The sequence below is a fragment of the Amphiura filiformis genome, chromosome 15 (genome assembly GCF_039555335.1).
Source record: "Amphiura filiformis chromosome 15, Afil_fr2py, whole genome shotgun sequence".
In the NCBI taxonomy this organism is placed as follows: domain Eukaryota; kingdom Metazoa; phylum Echinodermata; class Ophiuroidea; order Amphilepidida; family Amphiuridae; genus Amphiura; species Amphiura filiformis.
In genome coordinates, this window is record NC_092642.1 from 19,598,908 (window position 1) to 19,605,913 (window position 7,006).

Consider the following 7,006-nt stretch of genomic DNA (forward strand, 5'->3'; position numbering starts at 1 on the left):
AAAACCAAACAATTATTGTACTAAGGCGCTGATAAACACTTAAACCAAATAAAATTACAGTCCATAGGCAACATTAAACAAATGGCATTTCAAGAGTCTTTTGAAAATGAGAAGAGAGTTGCTGCATGAGAAATGCTGCATGTTTAAGTACCTGTTATTTGAAATGAATAACTGCCGAGTTTTAATAGGCCATTCCTGTGATTGGTACTTTCCTACTGTTGATGGGGTACGCATCAATATTACGCACACTGGATCTCGCTTTTGTTAGTTTATAATCATATAATACCCTTCTTGTCTTTGCTTTCATTATTTTACCCCATCAATGGCAGGAAAGTGTCAATTATAGGAATGGTCTATCCCAATCAAATACAAATATATTAAATGGCATTATGTGTGAATTATTAGGAATCTATTTTTAAGTACAATGTATTTAAATTACTCAATGGTACCTTGGATATTAATACGGTACCCAAATGCAACTTTGAATAAATGTCTTAGAGTAAATTTGATTTTTATAAAAACTGTAAATATTTATATTATAACATTATTTGAATATTTTAGCTGTTCACCCTGACTGATAAATGATAATAAAGAATGCTTTCAAATGAATATCTTATGGTGTATTATGTATGTATTCTTTTATGTTATGGTTGTTAGTGTTTTTGGACTTTGATAATTGCAGCATATTTTTGTGATAACATCCATAATATAATGATGATTATTGCATTATGTACCTAGAATTGTAGTCCATTCTCTATCACTTGATGAATTGACCTTTGACATGCATTGAGAGGGGATGTGTGTGTGCATTTTCAGTGACTTTAACCAGGGATAAGAGTCTCATATCCCTGCATTAACAGGCTTTCCAAATATACATAAAGTTCAAGAGATAGTGATAGATACACATATTTAGAATGCATTATTTCGTTCTGTTTTGAACACTTTAAGGGCTGGGGTATGAACGTTTGGACGGTATTTATTTTGGGACATTAGAGTACATCAGACATATCGAATTGCATTCGAATACGAAGAATGTCATTCTGATATCAAATAATTTTGATTTTTGAAATTGCAATTTAATACACATTTTATGGCAAATCATTAAAATTGATATTTTTGATATTTAACAGTACTTGAAGTGAACTTTATAAATCTGATGATTTATACTTAAAGTGTATGTAGGTGGGATGAAAAGCCGACGATCAATTGAAAATTTTGACCTTTTTCAGATTGAAGATATGGATTTTTTTCCAAAAACACCAAAAAAAATTAGGTCTTTTTGTGAATAAAATCCATATCTTCAATATGAAAGGTCAAAATTTTCAATTGACTGTCGGCTTTTCCTCCCTGCTACATACACTTTAAGAATATGTCATTAGATTGATAAAATTTACTTCGAGGACTGTTGATAAATATCAAATTTTGATAATTTGTCATAAAATTTGTATTATATTGTGATTTTCAAAAAATGAAAATTATTTGATATCAGAAAGACATGCTTTGTATTCAGAATGCAATTTGATAGGTCTGAGGTGCTCTCATGTCGCACAAAAAAATACTGTCGTAAACGCAATAAACGCTCATTTTAGATCCCTTAGCGGGTACTACACCCCTGCCCAATTATTTGCCTATTTTTGCATTGTTCTCAAAAAATATAGCGCATTCAGCCATTGGGGACAAGTAAGATATGTATATTATAGGGGCAAGGACTACAACTACTGCACCGGAAATTTTATTTCAGCACAGACAACAGTTGTGGAGTTACAGTCAAAAATGAGGGAAAACCAATATTTGATCAATAAATCAATAACTACTTGCTTTGAGTTGCTGAATTTTCAGTACAGTAGTTGTAGTCTTTGCCCCTATAATATACATATCTTACTTGTCACCAATGTGCTATAAATTTTGAGAAAAATGCAAAAATAGGCACAAAATTGACCAGGGGTGTAGTACCCCCTTAAAGGTAAAGAAAAACCTTTTCCCCAGCAATGTGACACACTCCAACTGATTTCATGTTTCATGATCCCCACAGAAGAAAAGATTTTTAGATAAATAGATTTTCTAGATTAACAGATAATCTGTGAATATACAACTAATTAAAATTACTAAGCCACAAAATTAATTGTTTGTCTCATGTCCCATGGAATTTGAAAATCAAACGTGATGCACGGTATCATCACCCCGATATCTTCATGGCAGAAATCGCCATGGTAAGTTGAATCCACAGCCACGCATGGCCATTTTGTTCCGACCTGTTTAATAGTTTTGAGACACATAATGAGCTGAGGGACATCCGAGTAAGGCTACTGACAATACACCCATTTGGATTAAAGGCAATGGACAAATCATATCTTTGCCTCTTCTGAGCTTGGGTTTATGACCTAGAATTTTTTTTTTTTTGGGGGGGGAGCAAAATCAACAAATTTTGGGTAGATGCCTCAAAAAGTTGACATTTTTGTAATTTTGGGTTACGAAGGATGAAAGTGTGTGTGTGTGTGCGGTAAGTAAAATATTTGTGTACAAATCGCCCCGCCTTGACCCCCTACCGCCACTGTTTATGACCCTCCATAGAGAAAAGCATGTTCACACAAATGATCCTTCAAAACAAAACCACTTTGGAAAATCATTTTTTCCTTCGCAGGAAACAAATGTGTGACGTTGTCGGTTTTTTGTTGGTTAGATTGTTTTGAGGCAAGTGTTTTTCTGTTTATTTGTTTGTTTGTTTGTTTGCCTTAAACAGGACAATTGGTTTTTTGGAAACACAAATTTCTTTGGTAAATAAATTTAAAAGTACAGTTTATTTCACAAAGTAGGCTTATTTCAAAAGTAGGCTTATTTCAAAAGTAGGCTTATTTCAAAAGTAGGCTTATTTCAAAAGTAGACTTATTTCAAAAGTAGACTTATTTTAAAAGTAGACTTATTTCAAAAGTAGACTTATTTCAAAAGGAGACTTATTTCAAAAGTAGGCTTATTTCAAAAGTTCAACAAAAAAACATACTAGGCTTATAATAGACCCTGAGACTATACCTAAAAAGTATTTTTCTCTCAGATATGACAAGGTACGAATAGTTAATGAAAATTAAGAGAAAAAAATATGAATGCACATTTTTTGATGTTGTTTGAAAATTGAATTTTTTGAAATTATAATGTAGGCCTAAGAAATGGTTGAGTTAAAAAATATGGCCTTGGTCTATTAAAAGGTCAATTAGCTCCTCAACACATACAATTTATATTATAGCATCTGTCAAAGGCATTAATTTTGCCCGTCCCAGAAGCAAACTCCCCGTCTAAACTAACGGCCAGACGGGTGGCTATATTGTAGCTAAGCCACTGGACTCAGTTTTCTCCCCTTGTATGACGCGCAGTACGTAGGCAGGGCAAAGCAAACGGTTCGTCTTCAGTAGACAGCAAGTTCTCTTCTTCAACATGCTCAATCGTGCAGTAATAAATTGTAACGACGATGATTCTGTGGTCCATTCAAGAATTTGGATTGGATAATTGTCCTAGATATAGTTTGATTTGTTTTATCAAACACTAGACTGAGCCTGACTAAACAGTGTTGGGAGATTGAACTTTTACGATTTCCAAATTAATTTCATTGGAGAAACCCAGAAACACTGAAATCCGGAACAACAACGCGGTGCCTATAGATGCATGAAAGTTTATTGCACCGCCCACCACCTAACAGTGATGCCAACGCCGCGCCTTAGGCGCACAATTGGGCTACTTGGCGATCACTTGCCGCTACTCAAAAAAGCATGCCGCTACTTGTCTAAAATTGGGCTACTTTTGCCAGTCTCAGGCCGCGGCACTAATTTGGTGTATTTTCCTTTCAATTTAGCCGATTTATAAAGGTTTTGAGTCTTTGAAGCTCCAAATTGAAATTACAATGGGTTTTGTGACCATTTATTGATCGGTCAGTAACTTCCCAGTAAAGTACCGGAAGTTTTAAAGTCAAGTGCTTTTCCGCCCAATTGGGTGTTTTGCGTTCTAAATTCGGGTAAATCCGCCCAAATATCATCACCCCGATATCTTCATGGCAGAAATCGCCATGGTAAGTTGAATCCACAGCCACGCATGGCCATTTTGTTCCGACCTGTTTAATAGTTTTGAGACACATAATGAGCCGAGGGACATCCGACTAAGGCTACTGACAATAGCCTGGTAATTGACCTCTCTGTGTGTGAGTGAGCATGTATATGCCATGGGGGTCATCTGATTTTAGACTGCCTCCACGAGTGAGTGCAGCTAGCCTATGCTGCACTATAATAGTTCGGCACAAATAAAATCAGAATTTTTGTCAGTTTTTGTTTGAGCTCAAGACGCACACTTCTTTCTCAATACGCAAGCTAACGACTATCATATCCTTTCAACACATATGTTCAAGTGCAAGGAAATAAATATGGCTTCTTTAGAACAAAAATAATTAGGGCGATATTCATCATTTTCTACCCCGGTATCCAAAGATTTATCGCCTGAATATCAAATCGTGCATAGCACATTCACATGTAGTCCGAGGTGCTCTGACGATAACACTCCGATCGCCAGGCAATCTACGTTTGTAGGCCAGTGGGACAACGAAAACGCTACGTGAACGAGCTAATTCACATGTATCGATCCCGATCCTGTGTATTGATTTTAGTGTCTCTGCTGTACAATGTAAGTATTAACTAGGCGATGTCGGTGTGTGGTGTGTGCTTCTACAGCGTTGTCTACAGTTTTGAAGTTGCCAATTTGATCGGAAACACATTTGAAACTGAACATTAATTTTACAGTCGATTTTCTGCCAATTTTTTTAATGAAAGAAAATGAAATAAATTAAACGTATGCAGGACCAAATGCCCAGCATTAATTTAATGCCTGGGGGGCATAGGCGTAGATCCCGGGGATGGGGGTTTATCCCAATATTTTGCCAGGGGATGGTACATACAATCACCCCCCCAATGTTGACGCCTGATAATGGGTTTCTGACCAAATTAACCTCATTTTAGCCCAAAAAGTGCAACTTATCACACACATTTATTCTACTTTTACATCATATTTCATCAGTTTAGCTTCAAATTTTTGCGCGCGACCATAAACTTATTCTGTCGCCAAAAGGTGCTGGATTGACTATACGTCAAGAATTTATTTCCAACTCCATCCCCCCAATGTCAAAAAGAAATCTACGCCAGAGTATGCAAAATGGGCAAGTGGACTATTGAGAAGTCTAGATTAATGCCCCAGCTAAAAACCTTTTTGGAGTAACAAACTCACAGAAATAATCTTTTGGAACACCCATTTGGATTAAAGGCAATGGACAAATCATATCTTTGCCTCTTCTGAGCTTGGGTTTATGACCTAGAATTTTTTTTTTTTTGGGTTGTGGAGCAAAATCAACAAATTTTGGGTAGATGCCTCAAAAAGTTGAAATTTTTGTAATTTTGGGTTACGAAGGATGAAAGTGTGTGTGTGTGCGGTAAGTAAAATATTTGTGTACAAATCGCCCCGCCTTGACCCCCTACCGCCACTGTTTATGACCCTCCATAGAGAAAAGCATGTTCACACAAATGATCCTTAAAAACAAAACCACTTTGGAAAATCATTTTTCCTTCGCAGGAAACAAATGTGTGACGTTGTCGGTTTTTTGTTGGTTAGATTGTTTTGAGGCAAGTGTTTTTATGTTTATTTGTTTGTTTGTTTGTTTGTTTGTTTGCCTAAAACAGGACAAATGGTTTTTTGGAAACACAAATTTCTTTGGTAAATAAATTTAAAAGTACAGTTTATTTCACAAAGTAGGCTTATTTCAAAAGTAGGCTTATTTCAAAAGTAGACTTATTTCAAAAGTAGACTTATTTCAAAAGTAGACTTATTTCAAAAGTAGACTTATTTCAAAAGTAGACTTATTTCAAAAGTAGACTTATTTCAAAAGTAGACTTATTTCAAAAGTATACTTATTTCAAAAGTAGACTTATTTCAAAAGTAGGCTTATTTCAAAAGTAGGCTTATTTCGAAAGTAGGCTTATTAAAAAAAATAATAATGTTCCAAAAAAACATTTCCTAACACGCGTTGTAGATGATGATTCAGTACGGCGCGAAACGGCAAAACTGCATTGACCGGGGCTGCGCACCTAGAAAAAAATAGCATTAGGCCGAATGCAAAGCTATAAGAAATGTATTTGACAAAGCTGACCAAAATTTAAAACGGCACTTAATAGCAGAGATTATCAGGAACATGAAGGAAAAAAATAAGAAACAAAACAATAAAACAACACGAAAATAAATAAATAAAAATAATAATGATTTAGTGCGCAACAAATCATAAACCCGCCGTCATTGCTATCTTCAGTAGATAGTTAAAATAATAATCATTAAAAAAAATCATTAAATTAATATAAAGACAAAAATTTATATGAAAAGATGTTTTTAACAGATTCCGCTGGAGGTATTAATTATTTTCTTTGTAGGCCCTAAATGCTGCCTTCAGAAGATAGCAAGCAAAAAACATTTAAAAAAAAAATATTTTCCTAAAAACATTGCATAACACGCTTTGTATATGATAATTCAGTAAGTAGAGAAACGGCAAAACTGCATTGATTGACCGGGGTTGCGCGCATAGAAAAAAAAAAAAATCAGTATTAGGCCAAATGCAAAGCTATGAAGAAATGTTAGAAACACGAAGCTGACCAAAATTTAAAACGGCACTTATTTAGCAGAGATTATCAGGAACATGAAGAAAAAATTAGAAAAAAACAACAACAAAAACAAATAACAAAATAATGATTCAGTGCGCAAGAAATCAAAAACCCGCCGTAACTGCTATCTTCAGTAGATAGTAAAAAAAATAATCATTAAAAAAGTCATTAAACATAAAGAAAAAAATTATATGAAAAGATGTTTTTAACACTAGATTGTTGTGTACGATGTAGTTAATGGTAATGGCACGTGCCCGGAGGATTTAAACAATAGCGAGATCTGGGCGACCAATCACAAGCCATATCCATTTAAAGATGCATTACATCATTAC